This window comes from Columba livia, chromosome 2 (assembly GCF_036013475.1).
Source record: "Columba livia isolate bColLiv1 breed racing homer chromosome 2, bColLiv1.pat.W.v2, whole genome shotgun sequence".
In the NCBI taxonomy this organism is placed as follows: domain Eukaryota; kingdom Metazoa; phylum Chordata; class Aves; order Columbiformes; family Columbidae; genus Columba; species Columba livia.
Window position 1 is genome coordinate 149834748 of NC_088603.1, and position 21561 is coordinate 149856308.

At 44.9% G+C, this 21561-nt stretch overlaps 1 protein-coding gene across 12 annotated transcripts in view; it reads right to left on the reverse strand.

The window, feature by feature from the left end:
- Nucleotides 1-20727, reverse strand: part of ZHX1 (zinc fingers and homeoboxes 1) — a 37662-nt gene extending 16935 nt beyond the window's left edge. For 7 of the 12 annotated variants that reach the window (XR_010470784.1, XR_010470782.1, XR_010470783.1 and 4 more), the window contains exons 1-2: nt 20413-20727; nt 19382-19492 (exon numbers count right to left, since the gene is read on the reverse strand). The gene's annotated coding sequence lies outside the window, so the exon portion shown is untranslated. Of the gene's footprint in view, nt 1-15198; nt 15373-19381; nt 19493-19585; nt 20272-20412 lie in introns of those variants that run through there. The other 5 variants (XM_065054356.1, XM_065054352.1, XM_065054355.1 and 2 more) reach the window with 5 other exon arrangements.
- Between the last annotated feature and the right edge of the window lie 834 nt (nt 20728-21561).

The following is a 21561-nucleotide window of genomic DNA, read 5'->3' on the forward strand; positions in this document are numbered from 1 at the left end:
GTAACTTCTATTCTGCTACACATTTTGGCTTAAGGTAATTCAGTCTTCTGGGGTTCATTCTGCTACTGTTCACCCCCTGTAACCAGCAAACTCATTTCAGAAAGAGTTACTCAAAACTAAGTTAAGAAAGGTAAAATCCAACCCACTTATTACAGACTGAAATTTGTTTTAGTTCGTGTCAACGCACTGAAACGCACAAAGCAGGATGGTGTAAACCAGGTAACTGTTTCCCTTTCTTCAGAAGCCTTTTTGTTGGCACAGCGCTGAGGTCAGTTATCCTACATAACTTCTGCAGTGTTTCCTTTGGGCTGTTTTGCCTTAGCTGTGACAACTTATCTTTGTCTGCCCTGTGAGCTCAAGTCCTTCCTATCACAAATTCAACCCCAGTGTGACACCTCCAGTACTGACTCCGTGACGTCTTTCATGTCAGAGGTTGTGAAAAGTCCCAGAAAATGCAGGTTTAGAATGTTTTACTATTGCATTATACATGTGAGCATGAGTGCGTGCAGGGCCTTTCTCCTCGGTCTGAAAACAGGCAAAACAATGTGGTTTTAAGGCACTTTGACAGACAAAAGATGATTATCCTTTCTTCCTAGCTCCCCAAATGTCATTCTCCAATTGAAGACCAATCCCAAACCAATAAAAGTTAATTGCTAGCACATGGCAATTAACTAAAATCTGTTTTCATGCCTCTATGCATTAACAGGGACATGATTGATTGTGTGAACTGTACCAGAGAGAAAAAGCATTAAAGACCGATATAGCAGCAGAAGCCAAACAAAATTACATATTCTCTGTTCAGAATTCCTTGTCCATTTCTAAGAAAAACTAAAGTACCGCTAAATAAATTTGAGGCCTACAGAAATTCAGAGAATAAATATAATCCTAAATAGCACAGACTGGAATTTCATCCCACGGGGACCACAACTAGTCTGTTGGAAATGATGCACAGACTTCTGCAGAGGGTTATAAACTCCACTAATAGTTCTCTTCTTGAAACAAAATCATACACTGATTTCTTACACTAGAAATCCCATAGGTACATGAACTTTTAGATAGTGGAACATAATTTGTTTCCCAAAGTGGGGGCACACCGAAGTTCAAGGGGAATACTCAGTAGCTGTTTCAGAAGGTTTAGAAAGGGAACAGCATATAACAGGTTAAAAACAGAAGGCCAGCTTTGCTCATGACAAAGTCTTCAAGGAAAAAGAACAGTGTGAAAGGAAGACAGACAGGTACAAGAAATGGGAAAGGGAAGAATAGTATTTCTCACTGTATGAGAAGATGATTCTTTTTGATTATAGGAGGGCAGAGGCTGTGGATAGGAAGGAAAATAAATAATTCTTAGAGTCACATTATTTCTTCAGGCAAAAGACAGAAAGGTTCATCCATAGCTGCCACCCAGTGCTGCTCCATAAGCTCTGGTTTTGAAACTGTGTGTCTCACCTCACTTTTTCATAAAAATCCTCCCCATATGTTTTTAAGAGTCACCGTCTGCACTACTTCTATACTTACATCCAGAGTGCACAGCCTGACACGACAGACTTTTTACGCCAAGAATACGGTTACATGGCATAAAGGACACTGACAGTGCTCAATAAATCTTGGGAAATCATCACTCCAGGATGACAATTATTTAATAGTACTGGAATTGAAAGATGCCCTTCTTCCACAAGTTAATGCTGGCAGTCTGTAAAACTGCACAGAAGTGTAAAAGATATTTATTTTCATGTGTATACAAAGTACATATTGCAGGCTACCTCATTCATCTTTTCAGGGAGAGAACGATGAAGCGAAGCTAAACGGATCTATGCGCCTCTGTGTCGTGAGGGACGAGAGGTAGAGCACTATTAACCACACTGCTGCTCTGTGGGGCTGGAGGGCTCTTCACAAAAGACAGACAACTGCCAAGACTCAGCATTGAGCAATGCTCTTGGGGAAGAGCTGGGTGGTATTACCTAATCTTTCTGCCATCTTGAGTAAAATTTCAGAAATGCCCATTTTCAAGAGCTACTTCACAACTGGTTGTGCTGGCTGAGGTTGCAGTTTGAGAAGTGACTGTGGTGCTCTGCAGCGCCTCATCGCCAGCGCAGCACGTAGGATCTGTAGGCAGAGCCTGAGTGAGCTCTGAGCCTGCTTTGCTCCCCAGGTGCCCCTCTGCAATAAGCTGGAGGCCCTGCATCTTGAAGGAGAGGTAGGTGAGGATGTGTGCAAGGCCTGCCTACGATGCCACATAGGAAGAGACGGTTGACTCCATGCCTCAAGACTGCCTCTGGTAAGAAAGAAAGAAAGGTAATTGTAGTAGGCGATTCCCTTCTGAGAGGGACAGAGGGCCCAATATGCAGAGTTGACCCTCACTGCAGGGAAGCACGTAGTCTACCTGGAGCCCCGATCAGGGACATCACCAGGGCGCTCCCCAACCTGGTGCACCCAAGGGACTACTATTATCCACTGCTGATCTTCCAGACAGATGGGGAGGAAGCTGCATCCCGCAGTCTGAGGGGAACGTAGAAAGATTTCAAGGCCTTGGGATGGTTGGTGAAAGAGTCTGGGGCGCAAGTTATTTTCTCTTCCCCCCTTCAATTTTTGGTGCCTGTGTGGGATGGAATAGAAGAATTCAGTCCATAAACGATTGGCTACAAGACTGGTGCTACAGGCAGGGCTTTGGATTCTTTGATAATGGCTGGTTTTATAGGACACTGTCACGGAGGCACCCCGAGGTTAGTTTAAGGGACAACAGGGTCCAAACCAACTTTTATTAAACCGGTGAGAAACAGGGTTTTAGCACTCCAAAAGTGACTTAAATACAGGTTCGCATATCAGTTGAGGAAAATTATGAAGGGGCAGCAACTAATACAACAGGCGGTCCACAGAGCGCATACTCAGCCAGCCAGCCAGTCTAGGAGGTTTCTCCAGTGCCTTGACAGTAACTTTCTGATGCAAATGGTTGAGAAGCCGACTAGGAGAGGTGCACTGCTGGATCTCATCTTCACTCACAAGGAGGGTCTGGTTGAAGCGGTAAAGGTTGAGGGCTGTCTTGGTTGCAGTGACCATGAAATGGTGGAGCTCAGGATCTCATGTGGAAGGAAAAGAATATCAAGCAGAATCACAACTCTGGACTTCAGTAGGGCCAACTTTAGCATTTTCAAGCAATTGCTAGAGGAAATCCCATGGGAAACGGTACTTGAAGGTAAAGGGGCCCAAGACAGCTGGTTAGTGTTTAGGGACTGCTTCTACCAGGCTCAAGATCAGAGCATCCCAACACGTAGCAAGTCAAGGAAGGGAGACGGGAGACCTGCGTGGTTTAACAGGGAACTGCTGGGTAAGCTCAAGTGGAAGAGGAGAGTTTACAGATCATGGAAGGAGGGGCTGGCCACTTGGGAAGAGTATAAGGCTGTTGTCAGAGGATGCAGGGAGGCAATCAGGAAAGCTAAGGCCTCCTTAGAATTAAACCTTGTGAACAGGGTGAAGGACAACAGAAAGAGCTTCTTCAAATACATGGCAGATAAAACTAACACCAGAGGCAATCTAGGCCCACTGATGAATGGGGTGGGTGCCCTGGTGACAGAAGATACAGAGAAGGCAGAGTTACTGAATGCCTTCTTTGTCTCTGTCTACTCTGCCAGAGGCTGTCCTGAGGAGCCCTGTACCGCTGAGGCCCCAGAGGAAGGCAGGACAATGGAGGAGTTTGCCTCGGTTGATGAGGACTGGGTTAGGCAGTAATTAGGCAATCTGGACATCCATAAATCCATGGGTCCGGATGGGGTGCACCTGTGGGTGCTGAGGGAGCTGGCTGAGGTCACTGCTGGACCACTCTCCATCATCTTTGCCAAGTCTTGGGAGACGGGAGAGCTGCCTGAGGACTGGAGGAAAGCAAATGTCACTCCAGCCTTCAAAAAGGGCAAGAAGGAAGACCCGGGTAACTATAGACCGGTCAGCTTCACTTCCATCCCTGGGAAAGTGATGGAACAACTTATCCTTGCTGCCATCTCAAGGCATATCAAGGATAAGAGGGTCATTAGGGGGAGTCAACATGGCTTCAACAAGGGGAAGTCAAGTTTGACCAACCTCATCGCCTTTTATGAGAACATAACGAGGTGGACAGACGACGGCAAAGCAGTGGATGTGGTCTATCTTGACTTCAGTAAAGCATTTGACACAGTCTCCCACAGCATCCTCACAGCTAAACTGAGAAAGTGGGGACTGGATGATTGGGTAGTGAGGTGGACTGCGAACTGGCTGAAGGAAAGAAGCCAGGGAGTTGTGGTCAGTGGAGCAGAGTCCAGATGGAGGCCAGTATCTAGTGGAGTGCCTCAAGGGTCAGTACTGGGGCCAGTATTATTCAATATATTCATCAATGACTTGGATAAGGGACTAGAGTGTACTATCAGCAAGTTTGCTGATGACACTAAGCTGGGAGAAGTGGCTGATACACCAGAAGGCTGTGCTGCCATCCAGAGACCTGGACAGGCTGGAGAGTTGGGTAGGGAAAAATTTAATGAAATATAACAAGGGAAAGTATAGAGTCTTGCATCTGGGTAGGAACAACCCCAGGTTCCAGTATAAGTAGGGGAATGATCCATTAGAAAGCAGCGTAGGGGAAAGGGACCTGGGGGTCCTGGTGGACAGCAGGATGACCATGAGCCAGCACTGTGTCCTTGTGGCCAGGAAGGCCAATGGCATCCTGGGGTGTATCAGAAGGGGTGGTTAGTAGGTCAGAGAGGTTCTCCTTCCCCTCTACTCTGCCCTGGTGAGACCACATCTGGAATATTGTGTCCAGTTCTGGGCCCCTCAGTTCCAGAAGGACAGGGAAATGTTGGGCGCAGAGCAACAGAGATGATGGAGTGGAGCATCTCCCTTATGAGGAAAGGCTGGTGAAGCTGGGTCTCTTTAGCTTGGAAGAGACTGAGGGGTGACCTTATTAATATTTACAAATATACAAAGGGTGAGTGTCACGAGGATGGAGCCAGGCTCTTCTTGATGACAGCCAATGATAGGATAAGGGTACAAAGGTACCAACTGGAACACAGGAGAAGGAGAAACTTCTTCTCAGGGTGACAAACACTGGAACAGGCTACCCAGGGGGGTTGTGGAGTCTCCTTCTCTGGAGACACTCAGAACCCACCTGGACACCTTCCTGTGTAGCCTCATCTGGGTGTTCCTGCTCCAGCAGGGGGATCGGACTGGATGATCTTCCGAGGTCCCTTCCAATCCCTGACATTCTGTGATTCTGTGAGCTGACTGGCTCACTGAGGACAGTACAGGGCACAAGTGAAAGCAACGTTTGACCCGACACGCAGCATTGAAGCATGATCCAGATAAGGCTGGAGATAACGAATAAAACAGGAAACCTGTCCAACAGATCAATAAGTGTTTTTCTCCAGTCCCCTCATTTACCCAACAGCATTTTACTTGTAGCGCCCTGCTTGACATGTTCTCTCAGTTTCGCAGGGGATTATGAAATATGGAAACTCACACTCAAGTAGTTTATCCAACCAGTTATGCATCCTCCTTGTCCTTCAGGTCCTCTGGAACACTTCCCTGGTACTGCTAACAGGAACGCCATGCAGGACCTTGCTGTGTTATCTTGACTTCAGTAAGGTTTGCAACATCCTGATCCAACAGGCCAATTACTACACCCAAAAATGAAATCAGATTGGCTTGACATAATCTGGTTTTGACAAATCCACCTTTTTAAGGATCTCGTCGCAATTCTCCAGGTTCTTAAAGACTGGTTTTTAGTCAATTCTTCCTGTATCATCCTGGGAATGAAGAACCCATTAGCTAATCTGTGATTCTCTATGTGTTCTCCTCCTCTGCTCATGCCTGTCCCTCAGTCAAGACAAGATACTGTGTTTGCCTGTCTCGGGCCCATCTGAGACATCTCCACACCCTTCAGGAATTCCTGAAGATCATCACTAATGGTTCAGAGATTTTTTTTGGCTTGTCCCTTACATACTTCAGGGTCAAATACATGACTTAATATTGTTTAAGAATTTATATTTTCACCCGGACAAGAGTTTAATCCTTCACTGTTAATATTAAAATTATATTGTGCAATTCGGTTTGTAATGAAATATTTCAGGTGTTTGCTTTGTCAAAACCAGCATTTTTCAATCAAAGGATCCCAAGATAAACTTTCGATCAGTTGTACTTTTAACCTCTCAAGAGATTCGTCACCACAATCCCCCTTTGTAATTTTACCTCAAATTTTCATACAATTGACATTCCTAGCAAAACCAGCCCATGAAACAGACATATTTCCAGGAACATAACAAAGTAAGTGCAGCCATACTTTTTGGACAGTCCAGAATCTTATATTTTATCTTTGAGATGGCAATTGCTCAGGACACTGCTCTTCAGAAACAGCCCATGAACACTTTATAAACTTCAATTCATTAATAATTAAAAATGAAGTCAGATGTGGAATTTGAGAGTGGAATTCAATGTTTAAAGTTGCCTCTACAGCACATTTGGATGAACATTTATGTAAGTACTTTCTAAATGCAGGCAGAAACCTTTTGCTCCTTTGCATATAGTTTGAGAAGGAACAGACAAAGGGTTGACAGTAGAAGACACACATAAAAGAACCTGTTTCTAGTATCATTTTTTTACCCACCTCTTCCTTTCCTCCCCCAAACAGGAGCTGCTGATGCAGCAAGAAAATAAATGAGATTACAGAGCATATTCACTGCGTGTTCAGTTTGTATGCTTTATGAAAACGCATTTTTCTCTGCTGTATGACACTTCCACACCAGCGCGCAGCAAGAGCATACCAACACAAAATCCCGACCCAAATAACGTGATTTTAAGAATATGCGCAAACAGAGTGGCTCAGGGAAGATGAAGCAACAAAACCTGCTTCTAACTATTAAAATCACCTAGATTGGCTATGAACTCTCTCAACACAAAAACCATTGTTTTGTCTTCTCCTTATATTATCTGATTAATCCATGACAATACACAATTGTTGATCCTTTGTTTAGCCTCCTTCTAACTATTACCATTTATTCAGAGTAGACATATCCACGTCAAAAACTATTCTGCACAGAGCTCAGTACAGGCTAATGTGCTGTGATCTGTACTGCCTCTCAGCGAGAAGGATGAAGGACTTGATTTTACACTGCCATTTTCTTCAGTTGTTCATTATCTGCAAAGTTCAGAGAGCATTACTGCTTACGACTCCAAAATAAAGACCTATCTCTATCTAAACCCTGCAATACTCACGTTCGATTCGTGTTTTAAAATCAGGTCTGGTTGTAGTCCAACACAGGAGCGCAACTTGTCAAACTGATTTCAGGGGGACTTGGTGTGTGCTACAAGGATCAGGGCACACTGAGGGTCCTTCCTGCGTTACAGTTTGTGCTGAGGGGGACACGTACCAAAAGCTGCGGTGCCGCCTGCCCACCCATAGCCCCGGGTCCTCCAGTTCCAGACCCGTGCTGGAGCACGGGAAATGACACCAGGCCCAGCAGAGGCTGAGAGGACCCTGCCACAGGACACGCGACTTTCTCCACTACCCCTATCCCTACTGGCTTTAATGGGTAACCAGCAGGTTCCATCCAAGTAAACTTGAAAATTTCAGGCCAGAAGTGAGCACTCAATGACCTGGAGTATCCTTCTCTATTACAAAATATCGCCCACGTACCTCTATGCACAGTGACTTGCGCAACTGCTTTTGACACACAAAGCCATAACCAGTTTTTATGTCTGATCATACAGAAACTACTCATCAAACATGACAAGCACTTAACAATCATGGGTGCACTGATGAAGATGTACCTTTAATGTACTATATGGACTATATACCTTCAATATATGGCGTGTGGCTCTGCTCCTCAGTCACGGAAGCTTGTATTTTCTACATGATCCGTGGCAGCTAAACCTCACATGGGCAGGTCTTTCCTTTTTTGGTCTCTAAAGTGTTCAATTCAAACCGCGAGCACTCAGCACTTTTAATATCAGACATCTCGACATGTTTATTCTTAAAAGTGAGTATCAGACTTATGCAAATGCTTATCATACCCAATAAAATGGCAGCAGTTAGGGACACTTCTTTTGCATGGCTACAGTTCTGTTTTGTTTTGCTTCCTGTGCTGTTACATAGGAAAAGGAAAGGAGGAAGAAATAAGCTACTGACATGAACAGATTATTAAATATGTTTTGGGTTGAATAAACAATTAATCACCAAAATGTTTCATACTGGCTTTTAAAAACATAGAACAGTAAAAAAATTTTAATTTAAAAAATTGTTTATCAAAAAAGCTTCTCCTTAAAACATCAAAACAAAAGGTTTTATTCTCCTGGGATTTCCTTCTTTAAAATGAAACAATCTGGCACAGACATGATTTCACAAAATGTTCCTTTTGACTTGAATCTGCATTTTTTTTTCCCCTAGACGAAAAATTTCTAGAGATCTTCGTTTTCCCAGGCCCTTGTCTAGTGCTGGAAGTGTAAGACCTTCCTTTCACTTCCCGGAGCTTGTGTCCCCAGACACCTTTCAGCCTCTCCAGAGCGCAAAGCTGACGTCCTACAGATGGTCTCCTCTGCTAGATCGCCCGACTCATTCTCTAATCATCCCTCGTGCTGCACAGGAACCCCCGCGCTTTTAAAGGTGACACAGCTCAGCACAGATTGTCTCCCTCTCCTCTCCCCCTCCTCCACTGATCACAACTCACTGTACGCGCCCTCGTCACATTGGAAACCAGATTTCGAATCGGCTGCTATCTGCTTTCATTAATATTTGCTTGTCATCGGAGCAAAATGATACTTTCTCAAGAGCAATTAACAGTCTTGGGAGCTCTCTGGGTTTCAGGGCTCACCAGCTCCCAAGGCTTTTATACCTCCTGCGAGGCCAGTGGCTTTTGCAGGAGCACGGGAAGCAGCAGCAGCTAAAGGACTGAGCTGATGATGCCAATACAATAGCCAGATACACGGAGGGGGAGCATCCATTTAATACAGGTAGTTTAAAAGCAGCCTGCAAGTGTGCATAACGGGCATAAAAGCACCATCAAGTGCAGGTAACAAAACATCCTACAAATTTCTACCTTGGATACAAGAAGGTGGTGATATGTTGTGACTCATAGTTTTTTTTAAACAGCAGAATGCATTTCTCAGACCTCACGGCTAGATCCTTGCCAAATCTGAATTTCCTATGTCAAATCCCTGAGGCACAGAGCTGTTCAGAAAAAAAGATAACACAGCTTTTACACTGAGATTGCCTCTCTCCCCTCCTTGCTTCCCTCCTGTTAATTCGCTCTTGAACCAGCTGAACATGCCCCCAAAACTCAATGAATGGAGAACAAAAGCAGCCTCCAAATAAAAACAATATGTGAGAAATTCTCATTTCAACGATTATAAGACACTGAAAATGAGGACTTAGAACAGACCCACCAGGTGACACTAATACACATTGCTGCATGCTCCACATGTACACGCAGACTTGCACACACCAGGATTCAGACGTATAATTTAAGTAACTTGTAAAGGATCCCAAAATACTTGAAATAAATGTATAAACCCAGTGTTCGTATAAGCCAGTGTTTTATGAAGGAGGAAAAAGCATCAACTTGGAGTGTCACTTTGAAAGAAAAAAATAACATTACAGTTCTATTGCATGGCCTGACATTAGAGCATTATCAAGGCTGCAAATACACTTTAGAGCCTCCCCTGCCACTTAGGCTACCGTGGGCTTCTGCTCACTTGTGCTTCCTCAGAACCTCCTCTGCATGCCCTGGACACACCTGCTTCCCATCCCATCCCATCCCATCCCATCCCATCCCATCCCATCCCATCCCATCCCATCCCATCCCATCCCATCCCATCCCATCCCCTCCTTAAAGCCTCCTCCAGCCTCTCAGGTCTGCTGCCACTTTGTGAGAAGGTCAAATAGCACAGAGTGCATAAAAAGCCCCTTATTTTCTTTGCCACATGATTTGCTTCTCCACTTAGGAAGTAAAAAATGTGACTTTGGAGCTGATATTTTAAAACTTTTTTGTTTTTTAAATGTGGCTCCAGAATGCTTTTAGTGTCACGTAACAGCTTGACAATTGTAAGCTGAATCACATAAATTAAGGACAGACAAAACCAAGAATGCACCTAGTCCCTACTGACAGTCCCTACATGCCAGAGAGATGCAGGAAAAGGTCATGTTCATGCCTGCAAGCACAGCTGATGTTACCGAAGCGCTTCAGGATGTTATCCTCTGATAATGCTGATCATGCAGCAGCACTTTCACAACACAAATACAACACTTAAGTTTCCCTCTCCATATTCAGGGCACTTGGTTACTGCCATTAAGTGCAAGTCTTCCCACTAAATCACTGTCAGGACCAAGGTGGGGCTGTCAAGTTATTATAGCTCAGGTTTACCTGCCTCTCACTGCATCACCTTACTCTTGGTCTGCTACAGATGAACATAACTTCAGGGGCATGGTGATGGTAGAGTAACAGCATCTCAGCGCTGGCGAGGAGCTGTGACCAGCTGTCTAGAAAGGTTGTGGAGATCTGCCGGGAACTTTGAAAGAATTTCCATCTTTGGAAGTTCTCAAAACTTGGTAGGACACCAAACAACCCTCTCTATCTTCCCAGTTAACTTTGCTGACCAGAAGGCTGGACTAGATGATTTCCAGAAGTCCCTTCTCGTCTAATATTTCTCCCCAGGATTTGGGGATATTTCAGGTTATAACTAAAAGGAAGGGGGGCGGCCCAAGCTGCCTGCATAAACACTCTCTGCTGGTCTCAGCTATCTCATAAAATACCACTATATACCAAGTTAACCTTTGCAAAAAGCAAAGCATTTTTATTTGCAACAGTGACCTGACTGCACCCCCCTGCTGAGCACTGTACTCCACTACTTAGATGCTCCCGCTGATTTCTGTGGGAGATAATGTCTTATTCTGTGTGTGACAAAGACTGATCCCCCTTTCTCACCCCCCTGCCTCATGCATTCAGAGTGGATAAACACTGTTTGCTGCCAATCAGCCCCGTGACAAAAAAGGTAAAAGATAGGGGACTACAGAGCCTTCCAAGTATAACATAGGAATAAAAAGCTGAATCTCAAAGTACAGTCCACCTACAGGAGTCGGAGAGATGACTGTGTACTCAAGTTACCACAGAGTAATGAAGGGTCTTAAAGAGTCATCAGACCAGAACAAGCATCTCAGCCCGTGGCACAGTGGGTTTGCAGTGATCGTGTTTAACATGTTCTACTTCACAAGCACTGCTGGATTCGGAGCCCAGCAATGGCCTGACGCTGTCACACCGCTCCCGGCTCACCTAAACCAAGGCCTTCAGTGCAGCAGCAACGTAACCCAGGAAGAACCATCAAGTGTTCCACCAGACTGGTTCCCTGCTCCGCTGTTACCCAGGCATTAAACATAATTTAAAAAGTTGGATTAGTTCCTTTTTGAAATATGTATGCAGTTTAAAGCTGTATAAATATCCTAGGGTCAAAATCATAGTCTCACTGATTTAAATGAGAATGGGCAATAGAATTTTATTTAAAAATACTGTATGTGTTCATAAAACCACATTTAAGAAGCAACAGATAAGCCAAGAAAGAAATACACAGCACAAAACAGAACAGCATCAGAGTCGGGAGGGAATAGAAGAATCAATATTATGTTTAAACCTCATTTAGAGTAGGAAAATCAAAATCAGTTTTAGTGAGAAACCCTTTGTTGATCTGCATTAATGTTCCAAGAACACAGTGAACACATTTCCTCATATGAGTAACACCTAGTAACACCTGTATAATCTACCAACTACAACCAGTCACTCTCACTAAGAGCACCGATGACTGTCTCAAGTAGTTCTAACTGCAAACTGGTAAGTTTTTATCAATAAATAAAAAGCACTGACTAAAAAACAAAACCAGCATTCAAATGGACAGCTTTAGTTCATATAATTATTTTTCTTTTTGGCAGCAAGTTGCCTTAGTGAACTAAGTTAGAAATTCTTAGTGAAAACACTGAATTAGCGGCAGTCGATGATGAACCTTATAGACAGACCTTCACTCTGTAGGCATCTGCTCTGAGTGAAGACATGAATTGTTTTCTCAATAACAGAAGTTGAAAAAGCAGGGCAGGTTGTTTTCTATGTAAGTTCTCCAATTCAGGTTTGAGCATGAGCTCTGCCAGGTCTACAATCTCAACAGACATGGATACACCATCTCAGGAAGAATAAATTTAATCTAGTAAGTATAAAAATGTGTAATATTTTGTCTCACAAATCCATAGGTTTAAAAAAGAATAGTCATGCTTGAATAAAGGTATTCTTAGATATTCTACATTTATAGTAGTTTAGTTAATAATACAGACATGTTATGCTGTTTAGGGGAATTTTAAATTAAATTTTAACTTCCAATCGAATGCAGTTTGACATAAACTGGGAATAACAGGAACTAACCATTGTCTGAAAAACAAGACATGCATAATTCACTATTTTCTAAGAAAATGACAAAAAGTAAAAAGTAATACTCCAAGTGAGTGTACGTTGATCTAAAGGACTGAGAAAATAACTACTCAGCTATATAATTTATCTCTCTACAAAACAAAACTCTGAAAACTACCACAATACCAAACAATGGGAATCATTTGCCATTTATGAAAGTTATCAAAAGCACAAATACAAATCAAGATAAATCATTTAAACCAAGCTTCCCTATATACAGATTCAAACTGTGATTATTATGATTAACCCTTTTGATTTCTATCAATTATTTCCCTTCCCATATATTAGGATTGTTTTTGAATTAATGCATTAGTTAAATGAGATCTGGGGAGAGAGAAGGAAATACAAAGATTGGTAAGGAGAGGCAAGACGAACACGTGTCATTATTAAATCACCCAAATTAAAAGAGCCCAGGGTACGACTGGGGTGTGGTGCTCGAAGAGAATGTGTACGAGACTGTCCAAGTTTAGCCTAAGAGAACAGGCAGGCCTGGAAACCCCATGGGAGTAAGATGCATCTGTTGTTGTAGGCAACCCCAGCACAATGTTACTGGTTCACTAGCCTGGGGCAAGTTTGGTTTGTTTTTTTCCTTTTCTTTTTTGACAGCCAAGTAGAATATTAACTCGCCCTTTATTTTTTTTTCTCTCTTTTTTTTTTTTTGCCATCGTCAAACTGATGCCGGGTGAGAATATTTTGTGTCTAGACTAATAAATGTTTGTAAGGATTTTGCAAGACGGGTTTATGGGAACAGAATCCACTTTTTGTTTTTCTGCTGGAAAAAGCAGCATTAAAAGCAAATGAGCACCATCATGCATTTGTTTTAAATTGCATATTACAGCACTGCTATTTTGTGTGCAATCAATACATAATTTGGAAGAAAAATGCTTTTAAAATTCAAAGCTATCCCTGAGCAGCTAAGGTTCTCTTGGAAACTGAAGGAGGAGTCTGAAATTATTGTTCTTTTGTTTGCATCCCCCAGTGGGAAAGGCAGCACACAACTAGAAACCACTGTGCTTTGAGGCAGCATGAATCATTAAGAATAAAGATCAACCCCCCCTTCATTTAAACATTAGATATTAAAACTGAATCTAGGACAAAGGTAAACTAAACAGACTCTTTCCTTCCCAAGCAGTTATTGGGTTAAATAAAATATCAAAGGGACTACATTAATCTTGTAACTTCCTCTACTGAAATTAAAAAAATTTTGCAAAACACTGCCTGTCTAGATCCCAATTACAAGCATCAACTTAATCAGTGGAAATTACTGGAATATGCACGGGCCAAACCCTACATTTTCTTTTTAATATTTCTTCTGGAGGGCGGGGTATCTCAAGATGAAATGGCTGACTGAGCTGCTTATTTCATTGCTTTGGGTGGAAATGACTGAATCTTTCCACTCAGAGTAGTGCAGAGAAGCTGCTCTGGTGCAGAGCAATCCCCAGTCCCAGCCCTCGGCCCGTCTCTCCAGTCAGCTCTCCGCAGCATCTGGACTTAAACGCTGCCTGGTAGGGAAGACGCTCCTGTTCAGTAGTTTACAGATAGTAACTTCATGAGGATTACATCAAGAAATAGGGTATTGACTCATATAAAGGAGCACATACCTGCCAATTCCACCCTTAAGAACCAGCTCATGCCCACATGAATCTGGCCTAAACTGCAGTAAAAGTATCGCTCGCTCTTCCTCAGCAAGTGTGCATGAGCACAGGGTCCGGTGTCTGTACTCTCATCATACACACAAATACTACACAGTATCACAGTATCACAGTATGTTTGGGATTGGAAGGGACCTCAAAAGATCATCTAGTCCAATCCCCCTGCTGGAGCAGGAACGCCCAGGTGAGGTCACACAGGAACATGTCCAGGTGGGTTTTGAATGTCTCCAGAGAAGGAGACTCCACAACCCCCCTGGGCAGCCTGTTCCAGTGTCTGTCACCCTCACTGAGAAGAAGTTTCTTCTCAAATTTAAGCGGAACCTCTTGTGTTCCAGCTTGATCCCATTACCCCTTTTCCTATCATTGTTTGCCACTGAGAAGAGCCTGGCTCCATCCTCATGGCACTCACCCTTTATATATTTATAAACATTAATGAGGTCCCCCCTTAGTCTCCTCCAAACTAAAGAGACCCAGCTCCCTCAGCCTTTCTTCATAAGGGAGGTGCTCCACTGGTGCTCCACTAATATACTGGAAAGCTTGAAAAACAAAGGATTCTGAAGTAAAACCTCAGTGTATTCAGTAATGTAAAATTTCTCCCTCTCTGAAAATTATACGCAATAATTAATAAATATATATCTGTAAGGATGTGCGCATGTGACTTTCTTTACAATATGTGGGAAGAGCAAACTTACTTTACTTCAATATTATTTTTTTTTCTCACCTCTTCTGCCCTTTTTGCAAAAGAAACAACAAACAGCTGATATTAACAAGGCCCCTGGAGGAACACTATTTGTCAATAATTAGATTTTATGAGTATTTGTGGACTGTAAGATAAAACATCCAAAGTTGTAAACATCTCCTTCCATCTTGAATGATTTCTTGTAGCAAAATAAAAAAAAAACAGTTCCCTACTCACACAAACAAATTTAAGTAAAATGTATTAAGAAGTCAAATTTGAACAACACTCGTAAGATGCAAGGAGTAAAGGCATGTGGGTTTGCATCATATTTAACCAGATACCTACAATGCCAGCAGGGATCTTACACAGGCACCGATTCCTCAAACTGATCCATGCACAAAAAACTTGGACTCACATAATGGTCCAGGTGTGGTGAACCTTTTGTCAGTCCAGATCCCCACGGAGACGTCTGGAGGTCAGAGAGCCATAAGTATTCGCCGCTGCAAACAAGGCTGGACGTTGTGCAGTGGTGAATGCTCCAAGAATTCCACCAAAGCTACATATGTCTTTCATCTTGCTGAGAGTCCCACTGCGGAACAGAAACCCCCGAGTTTTCACGTTTGCTTCATCTCGCTCACTTGGCTACTGCTGCCAAGTGCCTAACTACTCCTGATAGGCATTAAAAGGCAGTAGTTTTCTGCTTTAGAGGAATTCTAAAGATTAACTAGGAATCTGGACTTTCTGAAGAAGTACACAGCTGTAAGCAAGGTTTAACCACCAGTCTTCTACAGCCCAGGCACCAATAAATGTTCTCTCCTGACTCCTTCCCCATTATGTCCCCTTTACTCTTTTTAGGACATACACCATTCCTAGATCTTATTTAGACCTAAGTACCAAACCAGAGCCTTACACCCATGCACAGAGCCAACAAGAGAGTTTTAAAATCACCAGCATTTTGACATCCAAAGTATGTCTTCCATTATAACACACAGAGAAAGGCAACCACGTACCACGCTTTGGTTAGGCTAATACATGTCACTTTTTTAGAAAGCCAAGCTTAGAGACCTCTACCAAGACTGCCTTAGATTATACAAAACTATACAAGTTTTTAGCACCTTTGTAAGGTAAGACAATGTTAAAATAATCACACTCCCAACCTATAAACAGGAATTCGAGCCTTAAACTTACATAAAATGATTGCCTAATTCACAGCATCCATTGTAAGCTAACAGCTATTTCCCATCCCATATATGTGGCTCACAAGATGCTTTGAAGATTCAGAGAGCTGAACACGTGGGACTTCTACCATTAGAAAGTTCAAAACCTCATTTCTGTCCTCATGCCTGGTGGGGTGAATTTGGTGCTGGCAGCACCAAGGATGCCGCCTTTGCCAAAGCGCGAGGGCTGGCGTTACGCACGCCTCGTTACACAGCTCTGCCTGCCCGCTGTTGAAACAAAACTGCCAGCCTTCGAGGCTTGCTGGAGCGACCACTTTCAGTGGTGGGTCCCCTGGCAGCGTGTTAGAAATTCCTTCAACTCCTAGTGACACCAGCGAGTAAGGAAAGTGAGCAGCGGGTTGCAAAATGCTGTTGTGGAAGGCCAAGGTGCATGGAGTGAACCTAAACCACCAAACTCACTTTGTTAAATGGCTCCAAACACTATTTGAAGCCTTGTCTTTGGAAGCTGGATATGTTGAGCTCCCCTAGACTCATCAGGCACAAGGACAGGTCATGCTGCTAAAGGATGCTTGTGGCAATAAATTCTTTGCCATCTTTGACATCATTTAAGGACTGCAAAAAGTAGCATATTCAAAGTTCTTTACCATTTTCCTAAAGGTCCTCCCATCAAGCCATATCTGTTCTTCTTCTAGTTGCCAGCGATTTTCCTTGCTTGTGTGCTTTAGCGTGATACTGCTCTTTTGACAATTTTAATGGTATAATAAATGCACTAAACATTCCAGTTCCTGACCCTTTAGATCATACTCTCTTGCATTGAATTCTACTGGACTTTAGCATTTACTATGATCCCAAAGCTCTTAAGTATAAAAGAACGGTACCAATCTTCCAACAAGCATCAACTGCAGACTTTTGTTTAATCTGGGCTGATTTCTAAAGCTGGTTAGAAAGGATTCACTGGTTGTAGAGACACTGTTCTGTGAAATACATTAGAGTTCACTGAACTCTGAAGAATATGAAAAAGACTCGAGTGGATCTTCTGAAGTTCCTTCCAGCTCCTTGACAGAAAGACATCAGAACTGGAAATGAACCATCAGTTAAAGTGATGCAAGGCACGGAATTACGAAATGCCATCTGGCTGGTACAGGGTAAGGAAACGTATCATTTTTGGTGGCTTCCACCTCCACAGAAAAAGAAATAACTGTTTATGCAGCAAAGTGGTTTGAATACTTGGGAAGGTCCTGAACTAGCCACAAAAAGTCAAAGAAAAGAAAAAAAAAGGAGAGAAGATGAATTGGCATAAGGACAATAAATTAGAATTAATATTAATAATAATAATAAAGCCAAAGACATAAGTATCACAACCCTTTGACAGCCTGAGGGAAGAAGCTGCTTTAATGCCTAATTTGACAATATTATAAATTTAAGTAATAACAACAGAAAATTGTATTGTTATGGGTATATATTCAACAAAGGTGATGCTACTGACACATAGTGGGGAGACACATGAGTAGAACACTAAGATCAATATTGCTGCCTATTCAGGAAATAGCAAGTAAACAGAAGAAAAAGGGGAAACAGTACTATACTGAAAACCGCATCACTTGTTTACAAGTCACTGACAACTCGGAGGCAAACCATCTTGGATATTTATGGATCAGTGACCCTGCATCTAAAGCGCAAGGAGAGGAAATATTGACCATTAATACACAGAAGAGAACAGCGCGTCCATGCACTCAGCTAAAAATGTTCAGAACCTTCCCCCATGCCATGACCCCAGAACTGTTATCACACAGGACTTTAATTTAATAAACAAGACACTGAAAAGATCATTCTGTAAGTTTTGCAACAGGCTCGGGATTTCTAAAAACTGGAAAACAAAAATATACTGAATTTGGCACTGTGGAATTCTTGACTAGACCTCAGCTTCACAGGTAAAGAGCAAGTGCTCACTGAAATAAAGATTAGCCATAGCTTAGCTACAGGTGATTGTGCCTTGGTTATGTTTATGATGTGCAAACAGAATTAAACGCTGTTTATATTACTTGGTGCTTTAAAAGTTCCTGTTTCATAAAGCTGGAAGAAATCCTGAACTCAAACTTGAGGAAAGAATCTGACTGGACTTCACAGATATATGACCATTTTAAAATAAAATTCTTCTAAAGTCACATCCAGACAAAAGGGTCATCAATGTTAATCATAATTAGATGAAAACACTAACCAAAAGGAAACCTGTTCCTCAAACAACATACAAAGAAATGGGGAAAAAAAAGGGGGAAAGATTAGGCATCCCAATAAGCTTAAGTGAAATGCTATAGATTGCTCAGCGAAGCAAAAGACACAGGAAACAATACATAGGAACATAGGAAATAGGAACAAAAGAAACACTAACAATAGTACAAAGTTTATTATCTGACAGAAATTCTACAGTACTGAGAAATTCACAAAAGGCAGAACTGTTCAACACACAGCTCCAAGTCTCCAAGGATATCTTGGTACAGTGATAAATATTGTCTATTCCAATCATCACCACCGTGATAAATAGCAGCAATTAAGACCAGACAGCAGGACACTGGATCCAGCTAAAGCACATACAGGTCATCAAGGGAGTTGCAAGAGTGGAAATAATGCAGAAGAGTTACAAGAAACACTAAGAGCAGAAAAGTATGCCTCACAAAGAAAAGCTCTACCTCAGACTGCTGTGTTTTACAACTACAAGTTTGGGGAGAACCGTAACATACACAGGCATTACCCAAATGTGATAGCAGAGGGCTTTTCAGTCTAGCAAAGATACAAGAACCACTAGCCTGAAGTTAAATGCAAATCATTTCAGTTATAAAACATGGCATCTACCCGTAATCGGCTCAGGGGAATTCATTTAACACCACAAGTGAACCAGACTGCCTTGCTGGCAACGTTTAAAGACAGTAACAAAAGGGTTTCCTAAATGATGCTGCTCACCCAAAGAGGTCCTAATTCAGGGCAGCCCTATAGCTTGTATCATGCAGGTTGTTTTAAACAAGGTTTCTCTAAGCACTCACAAGCTTTCTTTTTTTGTGTACCAGATTCTTCTGAGCAAAACCAAACAAGAAACAGACTGCTGGTCAAAACCAACAACACAGCTTCTAAACTTCCTCTCTCATTCCTACGTTTAACAGAATATTTGTTTTCATGTAAGAAGTTTAATAACAAAATCCATTTTTATTTGTACATTTATACAATATATACGCACTTTGACAAGTCCAAGATGCTATCTGTACATCTCTGTTTTAAAAATAAGTGGCAGCTATTGCAGCTTGTAGACCAAGAGACATCTCAGCTTTCACATGGCAGTTTGTACAAAGTAAACTTCTCCATCCGTCCATTAACTATTTAACCTACCAGAAAGTCCAAGCAGCTCAGAAATAAAGCACAAGTACCTACCAGCTAGTGTTCAGGGTTGCAGATACTCTGAGCCCTTTCAGAGATCCAGAACTGCCTCCATTACGTGGTTTATTGAAGTCGGTGTTGATCTCCAGTGCTGCACATCCTGATCTAGGGGAGAGACGGGTGTCAGAACGCATCCCAAAGCCCCAACACCCCCAGAAACGAGAGCCAGGCACCTTCCCCAACTCTGCCCGCACATACACCGCGCTGCTCCGCGCTCGCCCCCGCTCCACAACGCCACGGGATGCGAGACGGCTCTGGAGCCAGAACTTCATGGCTTGTTGGCTGCCGTCAGTCTGTCTGCCAGTCAGTCAGTCAGTCTGTCTGTCTGTCAGTGAGTCTGTCAGTCAGTGAGTCTGTCAGTCAGTGAGTCTGTCAGTCAGTGAGTCTGTCAGTCTGTCAGCCAGTGGGTGCGCGCAGCCCGGTGACACCGGCCGGGAACTCGCTCGCTCCTCCGGGCGCAGCGGGATTGAACTTCTCGACTCTGGGACTGGCGAGTCAGACGAAATTTCCTCCGCCACGCACAGGCTGCGGCTCCAGCGCTGGCCCCGGGCGGAGGAGCGAGGAGCGGGCAGAGGGGATGCTCCTCGGGCTGGAAGGGGTTGAACCGGGCAGCACGCAGCGCAACCAAGTTACGCCCCGGCGCTCCCCCCGCCCCGGCTCCCCCGGCAGCCCGGAGCCCGCCGCCCTCAGGCGATGGCCCCGCCGCGGGGACAGCGCCGGCCGCTCGCCCGCCGCCGCCAGACAATAGGGAGGCGGGCGGGGCGCGGCCGGCCCACCGCGCCCACCCCCGCCGGGCCCGGCTCGGCCCGCCCGCCGCCGCCGGCCGGGAGCCGCCCTTGCCCCGGGGAGGCGCGGAGCGGCGAGCGCGCTGGCGCTGCCCGGTCCCCGCCGGAAGAGCACCTGGCCCGTTCCCCGGAGGGAAGCGGGGGCACGCCTCCCCGGGGGCTCGCCCGCCCGCCCGCCTCCCGGCGCCGAGAGCCCCCTGGTCCGCCCGCGGCAGCGGCGGTGGGAGACGCGACCCCTACCTGACGGCGCCGCTCCGCCTCGCCCTCTCAGCCCGCGCCTCCCGCCTGCCCGCCCGCCTGCGCTCACCGCCGCGCCGCCATCTTGCGTTTCACAAACTACTGCACTTCTTTTGGGGCGGGGGGGCGGCGGGTGAGCCGGGAACTCCCAACGCCGCCGGCCGCCCGGGCCCTCGCCTCGCCGCCGCCCGCAGCACCCACTCGCATCCTCCCGGCGCCTCGCTGCCCCGGGGCGGGTGCGCGGGGAGGCCGGGCAGCGGCGGCCGGTGCCTCAGCCTCCCTGGCAGGGAGCGGGGGCGGAGCCGCTCCGCCACCGCCCCGCCCGTCAGGCGGTGGACACCAGCCGGAGGGCGGCCCGACCCCGCCGAGGCAGCGGCCGGCCGCGGGGGGCTGCCCGGGAGCCGCAGCCCAGGAGCCCCCGGCGCGCTGCCGCGGGAGGGACGGGGTCGGCAGGCCGGGGGTCCCGGGTGGCAGAGGCGCCCGCACAGCCCGCACCTCCGCCCGCAAACTTGGGCTCCGCGCCGGACCCGCCCGCCCCGCTCCCGGACGGGTTTGGGGACAGCGGGTGTCCAGCCCCGCCAAGTTCCCTCACCCGGGAAGGGCTCTGTCCCGAGCTCTCAGGCGCCCGGAGCTGTAGCTGAGGGAGACATCGCCGCCGGGGCCAGAGCCCCAAACCAGGGGCCAGTGGGCACAAAACTAACGTCTCTGAGGAAAAAAACCCACACCGCTCCTCTTTTTTTTAGTTAAAGAACTTGGAGAAGGGGACCTCTCCCTTTAGTAACATACCTAGATATTTTAGTCAAGATTTAGCTTGAACTCCAGCTGCATACTTCCCCAAAACCTTGCCTTTCTACATACTGTTTCTTTCATCACTGTTTGCCATTTTGGTTCAGAAACTAAAATATGGTTGTTGCCCAGAGAAAGAAAAATAAAGAAATGGCTTGTGGAACCATTAACAGTTGGTCACGAAAAACCAAAATTTACACAATCAAAGATAATTGAAAAGCGTGTAGGTGCAGTGTCCTGCCAAGACCAGTGACAGGAAGGAGTTTGATCAGAGCTTTGAGGAGAAAAGTTTTGTCCCCAGGATGTTCCTGGTTCGTCATTTCCACACTGTCACCCTGGGGCAGTTTTTCAGTCATTTTGGGGAAC